Source organism: Cupressus sempervirens, chromosome 3 (assembly GCF_028749045.1).
Source record: "Cupressus sempervirens isolate cs-2001-9-10 chromosome 3, ASM2874904v1, whole genome shotgun sequence".
NCBI lineage: Eukaryota > Viridiplantae > Streptophyta > Pinopsida > Cupressales > Cupressaceae > Cupressus > Cupressus sempervirens.
In genome coordinates this window covers 303,458,506-303,477,774 of record NC_143120.1, presented here as the reverse complement: position 1 = coordinate 303,477,774, position 19,269 = coordinate 303,458,506, and positions in this window count along the sequence as shown.

Below are 19,269 nucleotides of genomic sequence, written 5' to 3'. Positions count from 1 at the left end.
TATGATTATTACTTTGAAATCTTTACTTTTCAATAACAGGTAATAAGATATTTCATATCGATACATTAGTTTATGAAATAATAGATATCGATGAAAGTTAATTACAATTTATAGGTAAAAGGTTGAATAAGTATTAAAAGTGTGTGGTATTGGTTCACCCCACTACCCCCCAGTACCTAACATAAATCTTTCCAATAGTTTTATGATTTTGCATTTTAAAAATTATATAAGTGCAACTTGGTATTGTAATAAAGGTCTGAAATTTTATAATTTCATACAATACACTTTGGGTGTTTCAATCATGGTGTGTATAGACACTATCTTTATGAGTTTTTAAATTTATTTTCAATGCTTAAGAGCTAGGTGCATGTTCTTCTATGAATTTTTCTTTTAACCAAATTGTTTGTACTATGATTTAGTTTACTTACGATGGTAAACCAATTGTGAATATATAATTATTTATGCTTGAGAAATAATTTATATTACATGTGTGCATATATGGTATGACTTCATAATTTGATGAATTATGAGATATGTTTAAATTCTCTAAAATACCTTTGATGATTATATCTACTTGATATTATTTGTAAGTATTCTATATCATGTTATTATGGGTCCTCTAAATCTAATCCATTATATGATATGTGAGTTGAATTTACTTTGGTTTATGTTGATTAAAATTCACTTACATTCTTTTTACTCTCATCTTTTTACATTTTTATTCTTGGAAAACCTAGCTTAGAATTTAGTATTAATCAAAGAAATTAAAATTAAGTTGCATTTTGTATTGTAGAAATTGGTGAGAAATGGAAGATCACTCACCAATTTCCTAATCATGAGTGGGAAATAACATAAAAGGAGAATCAAGAGGGATTCTTACCTACAAACTAGATATGGAAAGTTCTACTAAGAAAGCTAGGAAAAGCACGAGACCTCAACTTTGCAAGGTTGGGAACTTTTATATATTCTCAATGTAGGAAAGAGATGAAGAGAAATTATGAGACAACTGCAAATCTGATATGAAAAGAAAGTACAAAAATGTGGATGGAATGTGTGTACTTGAAAAATAAGACAAGGAAACACACTCAAAGATTGGATTTCTACCTATTGGAGCCTCAAAATGACCTATTTTCTAGATTGGACCACTGTAAACCTACAAATTTGAGCTAAGAAGCCCTTTGTTCTAATCTAAGTATAGGTTGACTTGCTAGATATAGGTTGAATTTGACCTATACCTGACAATTCTAGACTAAAAATTGGAACTATGTTGCATACATTTTTTTCCATGCTTCCCAATCTACCACTAAAATGGGCACTTGTAACATCAAGTTATAGGTTGACCTCAACCTTTACCTAATAGTTTTGGCACTTAGAATAAAGAATAAATATGGAAATCTCTCTTAAAAGGGTCATTGGATCCTCAATTGAAACCTTGAATTTAAATTTGCACCTATACATCAAAGAGGGGAAATTGTTGGGGGGCGGGGACTTCCCTTGATCAAGCCCCCTTTTAGGAACTAACCTTGAATTGAAATAAAGGAAATGAAATGCTAGAATATATTAATGAATAAATCTAGCAATTTAAATGTATCATACCAATGTAGATGCAATTTTACATCGTATGTGATCAAGTATGTTGTAAAACTCTTAACACAAAAACCCTAATAAAAAACATGTAAGATAAAACCTCATGTAGTATATACTTTTTATCACTTCAATTAAGGATTGAAGAATTCATCTTGAAAGAATGTATGTAGGTATATCTTCTTCTCTAATGGGCTTTTCCTTTTTCTTCAAGAAGCTAGATCAATGGAAGGAAATACATGATTGATTCAATGGATGGATATATGTTTTCTTGAAATTTCCAAGACCTTGAGTGCTTGTTCTTAGTTACTTAAGAGTAGATTCTCATGGAAATCATAGATGTGTGTGAATGATCATAAATCATAATGAATTTCTAGATGTGTATCCTTAAATGAAGTGAGGAAGCCTACTTTTATACATCTAATTTTGGGCATTAAGACTGAAAGGGCCAACTACACAAGGCAGAAAAAGGATAATATCTTGCATTAGAATTAGAGACCAATACAAACTCACAACCTTTGGTATAGGTTAAGTTCAACCTATGCTAGGTATAGGTTGAGATCAACCAATACCTCAAGATGAAAAAGAAAAATTAAAAACTTCCATCTCTTGAGAGGTATTGAGGGGATTATGGGATTTATAGCAAAATGTCACGAGAAAATAAGTCATAAAATGTATCTAAATCTCAAAGGGAAATGAACTTTGGGATTGGAGGGACAAATGGAAAAAATATGCATAGAAAACAGGGTCAATCTTAAAGTTTGTGCAAGATTGGAGGAAGAAAAAGGACTGTAATTTATGTATACAATCAAATGCAATATACAGTCCTAATGTAAGGAACACACTATTAAGGGATAAAATGGTCCCATAAAATGCATAAAATAAAGTACTTACCTTTTAGGATGGTACAAATTTTAATTACATTCACATTATTTTCTTAAATCTAAAAAATAAAAAAGTTAACAAAATTTGTTGTCTTCAATTTCTAATTTTTAAACCAAGAAAGACCTCATTGTGAAATAACATTATTTTCATTGAATTTCAATATGGTTGTGACCCAACCATGGATAACCTTGGGAGTGACCTCATCATTCTTTCAAAAAATAGATTTGTGTCACATTTCCCTATTGTTATATCATGTAAAAACAATGCTAAATGATGGTCCACATCAAGTGCAAATAAACAACTCACCCATATAAGTCCATATTGACCCATATTTGACACATTTCATACATGACACTATGCTGAAAAGTGGATACTAGGTGGATTAAATGGTGGTTTGATACCATCACCCGTACCACTCATTTCATGCAAATATTTGGTCCCCAACTAATAAGGATGCATCAAAAGTCATGCTTAGTCATGTTCTTTAAGAACAATCCACTGATTTCTCAACTTGATATGGCACCAACTCACAAGCCCTTCCAAATTCAAGTGGCTTGTGTAAATAGTCGAGACATTTATTTCTTAAGAAGATCATGTTAAATCATTAATTTATTGGTTAAAAGTTGGCAATCAACACTCCAAATAAATTTTTGTGCTCTATAACTTAAAACTCTAACTCAAAAATCAAGTTTATAATAGATGTTAGTGAATGAATTCCACATTTCATGATGTCTTGCATTCCTTTGTCTAGCAGTGTACCAAGGTCTTCCAAGATTAAGTCTCTTCACCAAAAAGGGATTTGAGGCTTAGGACCTAATAAGAAGTGGTCCCTTTCCATCTTATCACAGTTCAACATGTAGCTTGGACAAACTCCCATGCCAAAAGGAATTTTCTTAAATATGGCAAGGGGCCAATGATAAAGTGTATTGTTATAGTGGCTTTCTTGTGAATTATTAAAATTATTTTTGGATAATATTGGCCATGCTTTATGTTGTCACAAAGGTTTGCACCCTTGTCCAAATTTTTTACCTAAGGACAACCTTGTGAAACATGGAAACAACCTCCAAGTTGTGGGACTTGAATTGTTAGGTTGAGTCTCTGGAGAAGGCTGGCTTCCTTTACTATCAGGGTGCACCTAACTACTCTTGGAGAGGAAAAGGGAGAAGGAATGCATGAAAGCAAATCTAACTACTCTAACCTAAGGAGGTGATGCACCAAAATAGAGTGTTAAGCCAATATTTTCCCATACATGCACTATTGAACCATCATGACACCAAAGATATTCACATTCAGACTTGCTTTAATCTAACAATCACATGCAGATCAGGAAAGCCAATATGAATGACACAAGGAAAAAGAAGATTCACTCATATATCATTCACAAACCAAAAGAGATACAGTCATGCAGATTGCAGACCTCTAAAAAACACCAATGAGAGGCAAATAGCTCTAGCACTTTCACATTAATGGCTGAAGGAGATAAGGAAAAATGTTATACAGTTCAGAGGCAAAGGGAATTTACACATGAAATTACAGAGCAATATTAGAGAAGTCAGAGAAGAGTCCACCTTTTCAAAAACTACAAAATTTTCCTTTATAGTTCAGGCATAACTAAGATATTCTCCAAGTGACATTACTTTGCAACTACTACCATTAAATCCTACTGATCTAAATACAAATCCAGATGCAATGATATTTGATCTCTATTGGAATAGGGCCCCAAGAAGATAGAAATGGCACCAGTAAACTATCTGACCAAGGTAAATGGATCAGATCAGAGATGATGGAGCATTTTCCCACATTCACTAAGTTTAGCATTCATTCGAGGGTGGTTGGAATTGATCACAAGGATCAAATTGTGCAAAAAACCTCAAATTCCCCTATTCCTAGCTCATAAATCAGTGAAGATCAGCAGATCAACCTAACTTTGCAAGCAAAATAGGTCACATGGACTAATCAGTTTATTTCATTTTGCCACCCTGCAAGTCTTTCTGAGTTTGACCACATCCTCGCATCTCCATGTGCCACCTCCTCAAAACCCTGACTGCGATGTGACATAATTGCCAAGCTTTAATTGTTGATGCCAACTGTTAATACCTTGGCCAGGCCCGCAAGGACACATGTTGTTTGGGTACTTCCCCACATTACTTAATCACCTCACATCTTTATATTGTGAGGAAGCATTGATTGTCAATCTCTACAAGATCGACGATCATGAAAGATCCTTCATTATACTGCGCTTGCCCACAAAAAATTTTGGGCCCACGAACCACTCAGCATAACCTAGCATCTAACTCAGCAACCTAGCACCACCTTGCTATCACTCTGCAGCATATGGAAAAAACTTGGCCTCACAAGGACATATGGCAACAAGGTGCTTGCCTGCATTCCTTAATCTCCTTGCAACTTTATAATGTAGGGAAGCACCGATCGTTGATCTCGTTTGAATCTAGGATGATCAAAGCTCTGTAGAACTGCATACCTAGTTAGTTGGATGGGCCAATGAAATTCTCTCTTTGTAATTTGACTCATCTGACAACTATCATGGAGGATGAGCTGTCACTACCTTCTGAGAAAAGTAGGCCCATGATGTCACACCATGCTACGTGTCGCAAGGGTGCATACCCGCATTATTTAATTTCCTTACAACTCCATCTTGTGAGCATGCGCTAGCCATTAATCCTAGGAGATCTGATGATGCTCATAACACACACACACTCTAAACCTATGTAACTAACCTCTGTGATGTCACATGGATGCGTGTTGCCAGGGTGCTTGCCTGCATTGTTAGAAAGTCTGACAAAGCTCAAAATGCGAGAAAGTGGGCACCAATAGAATCGCCAACTCACCAACCACCTTGTCCATTCTATGGCTCATATGAGAACATGGACCCACCTACCACGCATTGCTAAGGGGCTTCCCTGCAATGTTTAAAGATCACTTTCTTTGGTAATGCGAGAAATCGCCCGCCGTAGATCGCCAAAGATCTGACGGTGCAGAAAGTTGCAGGCCAACAAAAATAAATTTAGGGAAGAAAATAAAATGCCATAAGGTTTTAAATATTTTTTTTTTCTTATTTTAGGGCATTTTAAATAATATTAAAAAATGGAAGGTAACCGTTGGGTGGGGTTTTGCATTCAAAGTTCAAATTTTGGCAAGAGGCAAAATGGGTAACATTTCTGGTGACTTAGAGGGGACACAAGCCAACCATGCATATGACCAATGACCTTATGTGTCCATTGGGCTATAGAGTCAAAACAATGTGGATCAGTGTATCACAAAACCCTGACCCTACCTCTGCAGTAGCAAAACACTAAAATCCTCTGCCTCTGCAACTCTACAAACTCAACAAAACACATGTGCTTGTGCACTTCTTGAAAAGAAAGAAACTACAAGAAACAAACTACACTACCTATGTACATGAAACTTCAATCCTTATTAGAGACATGGCTTAAGATAGATCCCATTGACTGGGATAAGCAAAATTTGACAACCAGGCTTACTTAATTGAAAAGCATTGGCCTGCTTACAATTGACAATCAAATAGGGACCACTCCATAGTGCATCAAATTTTGAGTGTCTCCCTGGTTTTTCCCTATCTACATCCCATTTTAAGACTAAGTCACCCTCTCTAAAGGTTCTGACCTTAGCCCTTTTATCAAAGTTCCTTTTCACTTGCTGTTGATGTGTCTCTAGGGTCTACATGGCCTGACCTCTTTTCTCTTCTAGCTCCATCAGCTCTACCATTCTTACTGTCATTGCATCATTTTCAATTAGCTCCAGCTGATGAGCTAGTTCTAGGGATGGGAATTTTAAAGAAAATGAAATCCTTGCCTCTTTGGCATATACCAACATAAATAGTGAATTCCCTATTGACCTCTTGGGTGCTATTCTGTCAGCCCACAATGCAGTCCTCAACTTTTGATGCCAACACCTTTGGTTATCCTCTATAGTTCTTTTTATAATCCTAATCATGTTTTTATTGGAGGATTCAACCAAACCATTTCCCTGAGGATAGTAGTTTGAAGATGTGCTCAAGTAGATATTATGGTCAACTGCCCATGCACAAATCAGAGCTCCCACAAAAGATTTTGCATTATCTAAAATGATGGTTGAAGGGGCACCAAACCTAGGCACAATTCTGTCAAGGAACTCAATGACTAAAGGTTCTATGGCATCCTTCAATGCAACTACCTTTGTCCATCTAGTGAAGTCATCTGTAGCAGCTAAAATCCATCTGTGACTAGAACTAGATGGAGGATTGATAGGGCCTATGAAATCCAATCCCCACTGAGCAAAAGGTTGGTCCACCTGAATGGGATGAAGAGGAAGAGCTACAAGATTTTTCTTACCAGAAAAGAAAGCACATTTTCTCACATACCTATGACAATCATGGAATAGGGATGGCCAGTAGTAACTAGCTCTCATGATCTTCATTGCAGTTGTCCTTACTGAGAAGTGACCACCATCAGGACCATTGTGAAGTTCTCTAATCATTCTTTCAGCTTGGTCCATGTCAATGCATCTTAATAGGGCTCCATTAAAATCTCTTCTGAAAAGGATACCATCAATTATGACATAAGGGATTGACTGTAATCTATATTGTCTCCTTTTAATTCTATCTAATCCTTGAGGATATCCATTGCCTAATAAGAAATTATTCATATCATCCATCCAATTCCTTGGGTCATCATTTCTTACCTCTTGTTGCTCTGTTAGTATCATAATAGCTTCCTCATCTAATTCCTGATGTGATATCATTTGTTTACATAACCCTTTCCCTCTTACTATCTTAGTGATCTAGATGTCAACATCATATTCCATTACTTTAGTAATCCAGCTAGCTCTCTTCTCGCTAATATCTTTTCTCAAAAGGAAATCTTTCATACTAGCATGGGGTACTAATAGATGAATTTTATTATGAGATAGGAGGTGTCTAAATTTCTTTAAGGCTCTGATGACTACAAGGGCTTGCTTCTCTACATAGTTGTATTTTTTTTCGTACTCTTTAAGCCCTTCACTAAAGAAATCTATGGGTTGCTCTTCATCTTTATCATTTGTTTGAGTCAAGACAATAGAAATACTTGACTCACCACCTAGGGTATAAAGGACAAAATCATTTTCAAAGTTTGGATTAATGAGAGTAGGGGCTGAGGCTATGGCTACCTTGATCTCTTCAAAAATTTCTTTCCCTTCTTTGGTCCATGCAAAGACCATACTTTTCTTGAGCATAGTTGTAAGGGATTTTACCATGGTGGCAAGATTAGGTATAAATCTTCTCACAAAATTTATCCTACCAAGGAAACTTTGAAAACCCTTCTTATGTTTAGGAAGAGGGAGGGAAAGTATTTCTTTTTTTCTCTCTAGATTAATGGTTAAACCATCCTCAGATACAATGTGTCTTAATAATTTTCCTTGATTGGTAGCAAAGACACACTTGCTTGGGTTAAGGGATACCCCAAACTCTCTACACATTGAAAACACCTATCTTAAATGATCAACATGATCTTCTACATTCTTTGAATACACTATAATATCTTTAAGGTAAACTAATACAAATTTTTTGAATCATGTTTTTGAAGGCCATCTCCATTGCCTTTTGAAATGTAGCACCTGCATTGGTTAGCCCAAATGGCATTTTACAATAAGCATAGGTACCCCATTTGGTGGTAAATGTAGTCTTGCACCTATTAGACTCCTTGACCAGTACTTGATTGTAGCTAGAAAATCCATCAAGAAATGAAAAACTTTTTGAAACACTTGGAAAAAGTCTACTCCATGGAAGGGAGAGGATGGTGATCCTTAAGGGAAGCTTGGTTAAGGTCCCTAAAGTCCACACACAATCTAATTGCTCCATTCTTCTTCGTAATAGGGAAAAGGTTTGCTACCCATGATGAGTGCTTGATAGGGAAAATTATATTGGCTTCAATCAATTTGGATAATTCTTTTCTCATTAAGGGTTCAATCTTGGGATTTACTGGCCTCTATTTTTGTCTTACTAGTTTGACATTATCAACCAAATCTATGGTATGCTGAAATAACTTTGGGTCAAAACCCTTTAAATCATCATATGTCCAGGAAAACGTATTGTTAAGCTCTTGACATAGATGAATAAAACTTTCTTTCTCAATCTTAGAACATACCTTCCCTATGTTTAAGGATTTTTCGTTAGCAACCATGACTGGGGTGTGATCGTCTTCGTCAGTAGCTAAGTTCATCACTCTGCCTCTTGCTTGGTCATTAGGATTGAAACAAATCTCTAAGGTAATGAGACCCTTAGGAAACTTTTTAGAAATGAGGTTAATGATTTGATCACCATACTAATCCTACAGTCTTGACTAGTTTCTATCTAAAAATTCTACTTCATTCTGCAAGAAACTTACAATTTGTTCATTAGATTCAAACACTTGCCAATGGATGTTGTTTTCAGGAATGGAAGGCCTTACTACCATCCTAATTTTTTGCTTCTTCTCCTCCTCAAGATTCCCTGGCACATCATGAGATTCACCTATTGTTGCAAGTCTATCAGCATGTTTATTTTCTCTTCTAGAGATGCTTTGAATATTAAATGCACTAAAACCTTCAAGAAAATCCCATACCCTATGTTTATAAGACTTGAGCAAACCATTCTTGGTGGTATTTTGGTTTCTCACTTGATTAACCACCAACTCACTATCTCCATATACACTTAAGGCTTGAATTCCTCCTTTTTGAGTGAGTAGGATACCCTAAATCAAGGATTCATACTCAACCACATTATTACTGCAACTGAACTAGAGCCTAAAGGAGAAGTAGTACCTTACTTGTGTAGGAGAAATCAACATCACGCCAGCCCCTGATCCATTCTTATTTCTTAAACCATTGAAGTACATACTCCATATCCTACTCATATCTTCTTTAGTTTCCACAAGATTGAGAACTAGGGCATCTTTCTCTAATATACAATATGTACTAAGGCCTGTCTCAAGGGTTTCTATCATAGGATTAAATTGATATGCATTAGCCCATTCATCTAAGAGAAAATCAAGTATCTCTGCTAGGGAAGTAGTAGGCTCATTCATTATGTCATTCTCATCCACTTCTAGGATAGTGCAATTCATGATGATGAGATTAGGGGTGTAGGGTTCAGTATGATGGAGGGCTAGAGGCTCTACTCTGATTGAAGCTTTGGCCCCATATCTTGTCCTAAAAAACATATATGACCAATCATAAGATATGTAACCACCTATTTGGGCAATGAAGTCTCTTTACAAATAGATGGCAAAATGTGGCTTGACTTCGGCAAAGGATATATCTTGAGTTATAGTACAACCAAGGCATGCATGTAGGGCCATTTCAAAATTCTTAAGGATCCCTATAGTCTTGACAATACTACCATCCAACCTCAATACATCCTTAACAATGGGCTCATATTTCATTTCCAAAGCATCAACAACACACCTAGGCATCACTGAACTACTAGCCCCTGAATCAATCATGCAATTGTGGACTAGTTTATCCCCTATGGTTAAACAAACATAAAATGGAGGGGATCTAACCTTTTTACTTGTTTCTTCCTCCCTTGATGGTTGTACTAGGCTTGTGGCACCTTCCATGATGGGTGGCTGATCCTTTGGTTCAATATTTTCCAATTCTTTCTGTAGCAACCTCTTATGCATGGGTATAGTAGCAATAGCATCCCACATGGAAATATTCACATTTGTTTTCTTCATTTGTTCTACCACACTAAATGGTGCAGTAGGTGCTCTAGTAGAATCCTTAGGAGCTGTATTTGTAGGAGGTTGAGATGGGGCAACCTGAGGATCACTTACATCCTTTCTGCCATTATTTTTCCTTTGCTGTTGAGGGGGATTTGACTAATCATTTACTACTTGTTAATGGGGTATTGCATTTGAAGTTGTGGCCTGATTAAGGGGAGGAGGGGTAGCATCTTCAATAGCTCTTCTTTTGCTCCTAGTGTTGTGAGCAATGGAATCCTAGTTTACATTACAATGTTCCCCTGCCTGATGATTCATAAAGGAGCAATCTCCTTGTCCTTGTATTTATGAGGCCTCTTTAAATTGGTATTTCTTATATGATTATTCTGCTACAGGCTCTTGGATGGTCAAAGAAAAGTAAGATTCAGCCTTCTGACACATGCAACGAGCATAGGAGTAGTTATAGGAGGGACAAAAATCCTGATCTTGGGCCATGTTGTTTTTAGGGACTATGGCCTTACTTTTGTTTAGATTTGAGGTTGAAGCATGACTACTCTGCCTATTCTAATCAAAAGAAAAATTCTCATAATTACGATTTTGAGGTCTACCACTGTTCATCTTTTGATGTTGCAATTGATGAGCCTTACTACCTTGAGCTTGTTGTCTCTCTAAAGTCACCACCTTGTGTCTCACTTTCTACATCACAGAGAAACTATCCTCCAGCGTCTTCTCTTGGCCTTGTAATATTTCATCTATGTTCAACATCATAGATTGCATCATCTCCTTGATCTCATCTATTTCATTTGAAGATGTGGAAGCTTGAGGGAGTAGAGCAAGGGATTGTGATGTGGAAGTTGTAGGAAGAGGAGCCATTGCCGATTGGTGGTTTGGAACATCAGGAAAGAAAGGCATGGGAGGCCTTGGAGCTAGCTTACCTCCTTGTATTAGGATGTTCTCTAACCTTATTTCTATATCATAAGCATTAGGCAAGTTATCTCCTCCCATAGTTTGGATTGTAGTGGCAATGTCACTGTTCAAAGCTCTAAGGTAATGCAAGAAGGCATTACCGGGGGTAGGTTTTATCGAAGTAGGTATTCTATCCTATGTCTTTTGAAATCTATAGTTGAAATTAGTCATACATTCATGGGGGGCTCTTCTTATAGTAGTCAATTGTTCTAAAAGGGACAAATGGTCACTTTTGTCCTCAAAGTGTTTACATAGTCCCACTCCTAATCCATCCCAATCTATTATAGAACCATGATCCTAACATATATACCATTGTAGTACTTTTCCTTTCAAAGATGAGGCTAGAAGCCTAATTGCAACATCATCCTTTGTAATACCATGGATATTACAAACATTTGCAACTTCTTGAATGTGTTGTGAGGGAGAGCTAGAAGTTTTACCAATAAATTCTAGTATGCTTTTGAGTGCAGCTATTGGTATGTCATGTCTTTGAGCCAATAAAAGAGGACTTCCACCATTAAAGGTGGCAAAAGTATGGGCTCTAGGCTGTGCCATATAGACCAGTGATCTATTGATATGTGTTGATGGAAATCTAGGTTGAGATTTAATAGAAGGAGGAGTAGAGAAGGATCTTGTAGGTGTATTTGTTTCTATTGCACTCCTAACTGGTGATAAAGATGCTCTAGTCTTCCTTCTAGGATTTGAAAATGAAATCTCTTGGTACTGAAATTTACCTCTAGAAGATGCCCTTGTTTTAGCTTTGGGCATGAATTAGTGCAACTTTGGTCTGGAACCAGATGTATTTGAAGCTTAGAGTCACCAAGTACTTGAAGAATGAACCTCTTGAAGGCTTGAACACCGAAGCCAATACTATATCCTTAGTTATTAATCTTAAAATCTTCCTTTTGACACTACTAGACTTGAAATTTTCTAAATATTGTCCCATCAAGCATGCCAAAAATTGTTGTCACAAAGGTTTGCACCCTTGTCCAAAGTTTTTACCTAAGGACAACCTTGGGAAACATGGAAACAACCTCCAAGCTATGGGACTTGAAATGTGAGGTTGAGTCTCTAGAGAAGGCTAGCTTCCTTTACTATCAAGGTGTACCTAACTACTCTTGGAGAGGAAAAGGGAGAAGGAATGCATGAAAGAAAATCTACCTACTCTAACCTAAGGAGGTAATGCACCAAAATAGAGTGTTAAACCAATCTCTACCCATACATGCACTATTGAACCATCATGACACCAAAGATATACACATTCAGACTTGATTTAATCTAACAATAATGTGTAGATCAGGAAACCCAAAATGAATGACACAAGGAAAGAGAAGATTCACTCATATATCATTCACAAGCCAAAAGAGATATAGTCATGCAGATTGAGAATCTCTACAAAACACTAATGAGAGGAAAATAGCTCTTGCACTTTCACATTAATGGTTAAAGGAGATAAGGCAGAATTTCATACAGTTTAGAGGCAAAGGGAATTTACACATGAAATTGTAGAGCAATATCAGAGAAGTTAGAGAAGAGTCCACCTTTTCAAAAACTAAAAAATTTTCCTTTATAGTTCAGGCATAACTAAGATATTCTCCAACTGACATTACTCTACAACTACTCCCATTAAGTCCTACCAAGAACTATCATGCAGATATGAAGAAAATCTGATCTAAGTACAGATCTAGATGCAATGATATCTGATCTCTGTTGGAACATGGCCCCGAGAAGATAGAAATGACACCATTAAACTATCTAACCAAGGTAGATGGATCGGATAAGAGGTTTTGGAGCATTTTCTCACATTCACTGAGTTCAGCATTCATTCAAGGGTGGTTGGAATTGATCACAAGGATCAGATTGTGCAAAAAACCTTGAATTCCCCTGTTCCTAGCTCATGAATCAGCAAAGATTAGTAGGTCAACCTAACTTTGCAAGCAAAATAGGTCATGTGGACCAATCAATTTATTTCATTTTTCCACCTTGCAAGTCTTTATGAGTTTGACCATGTCCTCGCATCTCCATGCACCACCTCCTCAAAACCCTAATCGTGATGTTACATAAGTACCAGCCTTTAACTGTCGATGCCAACTATTAATACCTTGGTCGAGTTTACAAGGACACATGTTGTTTGGGTGCTCCCCACATTACTTAATCACCTCGCATCTTTATATTACAGGGAAGTGTTGATCGTCGATCTCTACAAGATCGGTGATCATGAAAGATCCTTCATTATACTACACCTGCCCAAAAAAAATTGGGCCTATGAACCGCTCAACATAACCTGGCATCCAACTCAACAACTTGGCACCACCTTGGTATCACTCCACAACATATGGAACAAACCTAGCCCCACAAGGACACATGGCAACAAGGCTCTTGCTTGCATTCCTTAATATCCTTGCAACTTTATAATGCAAGGAAGCACCGATCATTGATCTCATTTGAATCTATGGTGATCAAAGCTCTGTAGAACTGCATACCTAGTTAGCTGGATGGGCCAAAGAAATGCCCTCTTTGTACTCTAACTCATCTAACAACTATAACAAAGGACGAGTTGTCACTACCTTCTGAGAAAAGTAGGCCCATGATGTCACACCATGCTATGTGTCGCAAGGGCGCATACCCGCATTGTTTAATTTCCTCGCAACTCATCTTGCAGGCATGCACCAGCCATTGATCCTAGGAGATCTGATGGTGCTCATAACACATACCCTCTAAACCTATGTAACTACCCTTTGTGATGTCACATGGATGCGTGTTGCCAAGGTGCTTGCTCGCATTGTCAAAAAGTCTGACGAAGCTTAGAATGCAAGAAAGTGGGCACTAATAGAATCACCAAATCACCAACCACCTTATGCATCTTGCGACCCACATGAGAACATGGACCCACCTGCCACACATCACTAAGGGGCTTCTCTGCAATGTTTAAAGATTTCTTGCTTTAATAATGTGGGAAAGCACCTGCCACAGATCGCTAGAGATCTAACGGCGAGGAAAGTTGCAAGCTGACGGAAATAAATTTAGGGAAGAAAAGAAAATGCCATAAGGTTTTAACTATTTAATTTTTTTTTATTTTAGGGCATTTTAAATAATATTAAAAAATGAAAGGTGACAATTGGGTGGGGTTTTGCATTCAAAGTTCAAATTTTGGTGGGAGGCAAAATGGGTAACACTTTATTCAATGTTTATTTAAAATATTTGAATACCATATCTTTAGGTGATATCACTAACAAAGGAATTTCAATTTCATACATAAAGAAAGATAGCCTAAGTGGATCTTTTATTAAAGAAAGACCTAATCAGTTTGTTGAATTTCTCCTAAATTTTACTATCAAGGCTCTAACCATGAAAATTAGAGGCATTTTTCTTGTCATTTAGCTTGGAAAAATTAAATTCATCTGAATATTATATTCTTGGCAATGTCATTATGATATAAGAAGGCATGTAATGCTCACATAAATCAAATCAAATCAATGGACTTTCTTCATTAACATTGGCTTTGAAAATACCTAACGTGGAATTGAATTTGGTGAAGATTGGCTTTTTTCAAGCTTTCATCCAATTGATTAAAATACTTTTTTGCATGAGATCCTATTTTCCTTACAATTAATAATGTTCATTGTATGAATTGCAACTATTTTTAACCCTTAAAGCAAGGTTTCCCTCTTGTATCCTTATTTTATGGGCTAGTTGTTGAAAGATTTGGTTATTTTCTTGCTAACATCAATTTTTAGTGACAAATTAAAAGGTCTTTTGTTTCTAAACTATGATTTAGAAAATATCAAAAAAAAATTGGAAATTATTATTCCCTTACTCTCCTTAAACAAAGAGACGGTTTTAGAAAATCTTGCTTATTGGAAACTATAATTGGAACAATTGTTATGTTATCATTGATGTCAAACCTTACTGTTGAGATAGTTGTTACCTAAGTAGAGTTTCATATCAAGTTGATTGATGAAGAGGGTTTGAGAAGAAGAGATAACAAGAAGACCTAGTGGAAAGGTTGAGTTATGTGGAATTACAATGGGCACTTGATCAGTTGGATGTTGAGAAGATAATGTGTTTTTTAATCATAACACTAAGTAGAGAAGATAGTTGTGTTAAATCATGGTTGAGATGATTAGTAATGGACCAGATGCATAGGCTAAACTAAGCTACAAAGTAGAAGAATAAGGAGCTTATGTTGAAGATGAATTGTGCTAATGTCTACCGAGTGAATAGTAGAAGCCAAGAAAATATAGTATCAACCAAGTATCAGTAAAGACTAAGCATCGAGAAAGTTAGACCAAGTGAATACATTGTAAATAAGTAAGAAAGAAACTTAGTGATGACTGAGTTATCTAGTGTTGACTGAGTTCAAGGAACACACTTTTGACCGACTATTAGAATTTGTTACATTGTGAAGGAATCAATATTTTTAGCTGACATAGTTGAAATTATGGATTGGTCAAAGTATGTGAAGGATAAGTATTGATAAGATGGAGCATTTAATACAAGAGAAACTATGTTTAAGAATTTCTAAGCATGGATTCTGTTGGAGTTCATTCTAATAAAGAACATATCAAGTGGATTTAAACTTGATACCAAGAAATAAAGATAAAGACAAGCCTAAGGGCTAGCCAAATCCTATATTCAGCAAGGTTAAATCTTAGTTCTAGGCCAACATCAATAGATTCATTAAGATGCACTTTACTTTAGGCTCTATAAGGCCAAGGTAGGCAAACCTTAGTGATAGATCTTTTTAACTTGATATTCTTCTTTGTAAGACTATCCCCTATAGCAGAAATGATCAATATTCTTTTGTAATTTGTTGATAAACCTTCCAAAAATACTAGCTAACTATTATTAGAAAATTAAATGCAAATAAGTGATGACCAAAACTTAATTTATTGATAAATTAAAAAGTAAATTATTTTTTTGTTGTGGATATTTTGCAATGAAATGAATCATCAGTGTAACCTTGAACTTTGGAATGGACCAGTGCCTTGTCCAATGGGATATAGAGTCAAAGGTTAGAAAACTTGGACCTTTTCAGTCAAATTGTGATTAAAAGTGTCAACATTAAACTCTAAGTTTCATTTTGATTCTCATCCCTTTCACAAACCCTAAACCTTATCAATTACAGAAAGCAATTACCCAATTCTTTAAATTAGCAGCAATCAATAAGAGATATACAACCTTTTAAATAGCATTAAATTTAAGGAAACTTGTTCATTCATCCCAAGGTTATAGATATATGAAAAAGAGACAAAACCTTGGAGATAATGATAATTAAGGATAAATATTCCTTCTCATTTAAATCTTAATATTGCTAATAAAAACTTATAATATGACACAGAGACAAAGCAATCGGTCCCAAATGTTCACTTTTTGTATTCAAGTATGCATACAAATGAACTCATTTAGATAACTACAAAAAAAATGGATGGACTACAAAATAATACATGACATATGTGAAAAATTCTACAAATAACCAACCTCTACTTCTCATCTTGGAAATCCATACATAGGATTGCAACAAGCTACAAATGAGAGGAGGACACATGTCAAGATATTAATGGATACAAAACTTTGAAAGAAGGGAACAAAAAGGTGTACAGAACATTCTTCCAAAATATTGATCAAAAAAGATAAGTAGTTGAGATGGTAGAAAAACATTTATATCGAGCCTTTGATCTTTTCTTCTCCTTATACTTTATTTTCTTGTATGTAAAATATCTTAGCTACTTCCTCTCGGCAATGCCTTTATTTCTCCTACAACTTCCCAAACATAATTTCCCTTTTAGTAGGCCACTCTATACTCTTCACCTCTTGTAAATATTGAGTGGCTCTAGTCCACCTGCCATCCATGATTTCTTTTGATTCAACAATGAACTTATTCAAATTTATTTCTGCCTTAAAAAGGGAATCAATTAAAGTATTGTATGGGGTATCAGACATATCTTCAAAAATTGATATTGTAGCCTCTTGAGTCAAAATATTATCAAAAGAAGCTAACCACTCTTGCCAATTTTTTACTGTGCTAGCAACATCCATAATTGATGGTATACAGGGCTCCACTTCATCAAATAAAACCTTTAACTTTCCTTGTATAACATGTAATTTACCAATGAAGAAGCCACTTAATTATTTTACCATCTCTAGGCTTTCCTTCACTATAAATATTTTATTTGGAAAATCTGGCTTTTTAGCCATTAGTACAATTAGCCTATAAAAAAATTGAATATATGGTCCCCATAGATTGAAAGTGGGTGATAGCCATGAAAGTGCTTCATTGCAAAACTACTCAACACTTTGTAACGTAATATATAAACTATGAGCTTGTTGTGATATGTTTTTCAAAACTTCAACCCTATGGCTCATCATATTTCTAAGGACCCTTGTCCTTATATCTCATCCCTGCTAAGTTGATTGAGCATCAATACTCATCCTTCTTGGTTTTGATGCCTCTTCTTCCTCTAAATCATTTGTTTGTACCAGGGCCTCAACTATGTTTTTTGTTGGTTGTTGTTGGTCTTCATATCCTTCCCTATATTTTGCAGCAACTACTTGATCTATCTATTTAAGTTGATCCTTGAGAGGTGTAACTTCATTTTCTAATGCTTGGATTTGGGCCTCAAGCTTTGTGATTCTTTCTTTGTAGTCATGGCTACTTCTAAGCTCATCTTCATATAATTTTCTAACATCTATGTAATCATGTATGGATTTAGACAATCTTGTCTCCATCTCCTCTACCTTGGCTTCATTCATAAATGAAAAATGTTTCAATGATTTGGATATCTCTATGCCAGAGGTTCCCTATAGAGCCCATACAATCATATTACCCTATTTAGTGCTTTGTATATCCATCAATTTTGGCTTGTTGGAAGCAGGGGCCATACTCCAGACTCCTAGGGATTTTGTATCAATATTAAAACTAGTCCCTTTCTTTAGTCCATCTACACCAATTGCCTCATATGAGATGGCACCTTTATGCCTCCTTATTTGATCAAGCATGAATACTTGTTCCAAGTCCCATCTAGGCACCAATATCATGCCACTCCTCTGTACCAAATCCCTAGCCTCTTCTAAAGTCATTACCTCACTTTTAGGGTCATAGACCTATAGCTTCTCTATCAACTCCATCTTCTATTCATTGGACTCTCTAGGCTTCATCTTTAGCACCAATTCACTATGTTTTATTTTATATAGGAATCTCTTGAATTTAGTGGACTTAATGAATTCACCATCCTCAAGGAACTACTAGGCTTGGGTGATCCTATCATCTAGTCTCATTGCTGCTAATTCTAGGTCTATGAGAGTATTCTCAGCTGGATTTATTCTATTTTGTAGATAAGTCTGTCTTAAGTCAACAAAATACTGATTGTTTCCTAGCAAGATTTGCAAAGTTCTCTTTTTCACTTCATCAAGGACATGAACAACCTTATGTCTCTTATTTCCCTTTGTTACTCATGATGCCTTAGGGACATCATCTTCTTCTTCTTCTAAAACCACATCAGGCTCTAGATTGTTAGGGCATACCCTTTCTTCCTCTCTTATTGGACTATCTGGCATCTTTTTCATAATATCTGCATGGTCTGCAACCATATTCCTAATCCTCTGAGGACAAGGGATATCCATGTAAAATCCCATAAATAGTGGATCTATCCTTCTCAACTCCCTCTCCACCCTCAAAGCATAATCAAGCTTTGCTAGCTTGTTAGTTACCTCACCTTCTACTACTATATTTGGAATTATATCCTCATGAGTCAGTTCCTTGGTGCTTGGTAGTACATAATTTCTAATCTCTTTAAGGGTGTTTCTCATCTAGCCATCAAGGTCATACATTCTGTAGGGGCCAATGGACAAATTAAGTGATAGAGGTAAGAATGGAGGGATTCTAAGGCCTCCTTCCCAATAGTAAAATCCCCAATCTTGAAACTTCTACATAAGAATGTTCCTTTATGAACTTTAGGCCCTAAGTACTTCTTACTAACCATGAACAATTTCCAAATAAATTCTATTATACATAATTTGGGAGGAATAAATTTTGGTACTATATGGGGTGGTTGAGGATAACTAGACTCTCATTAAAGAGAAAGTTGGAAACAAGAAAATATCCCCCAATTATGATCAAGCCTTTTGCTTTAGGAAG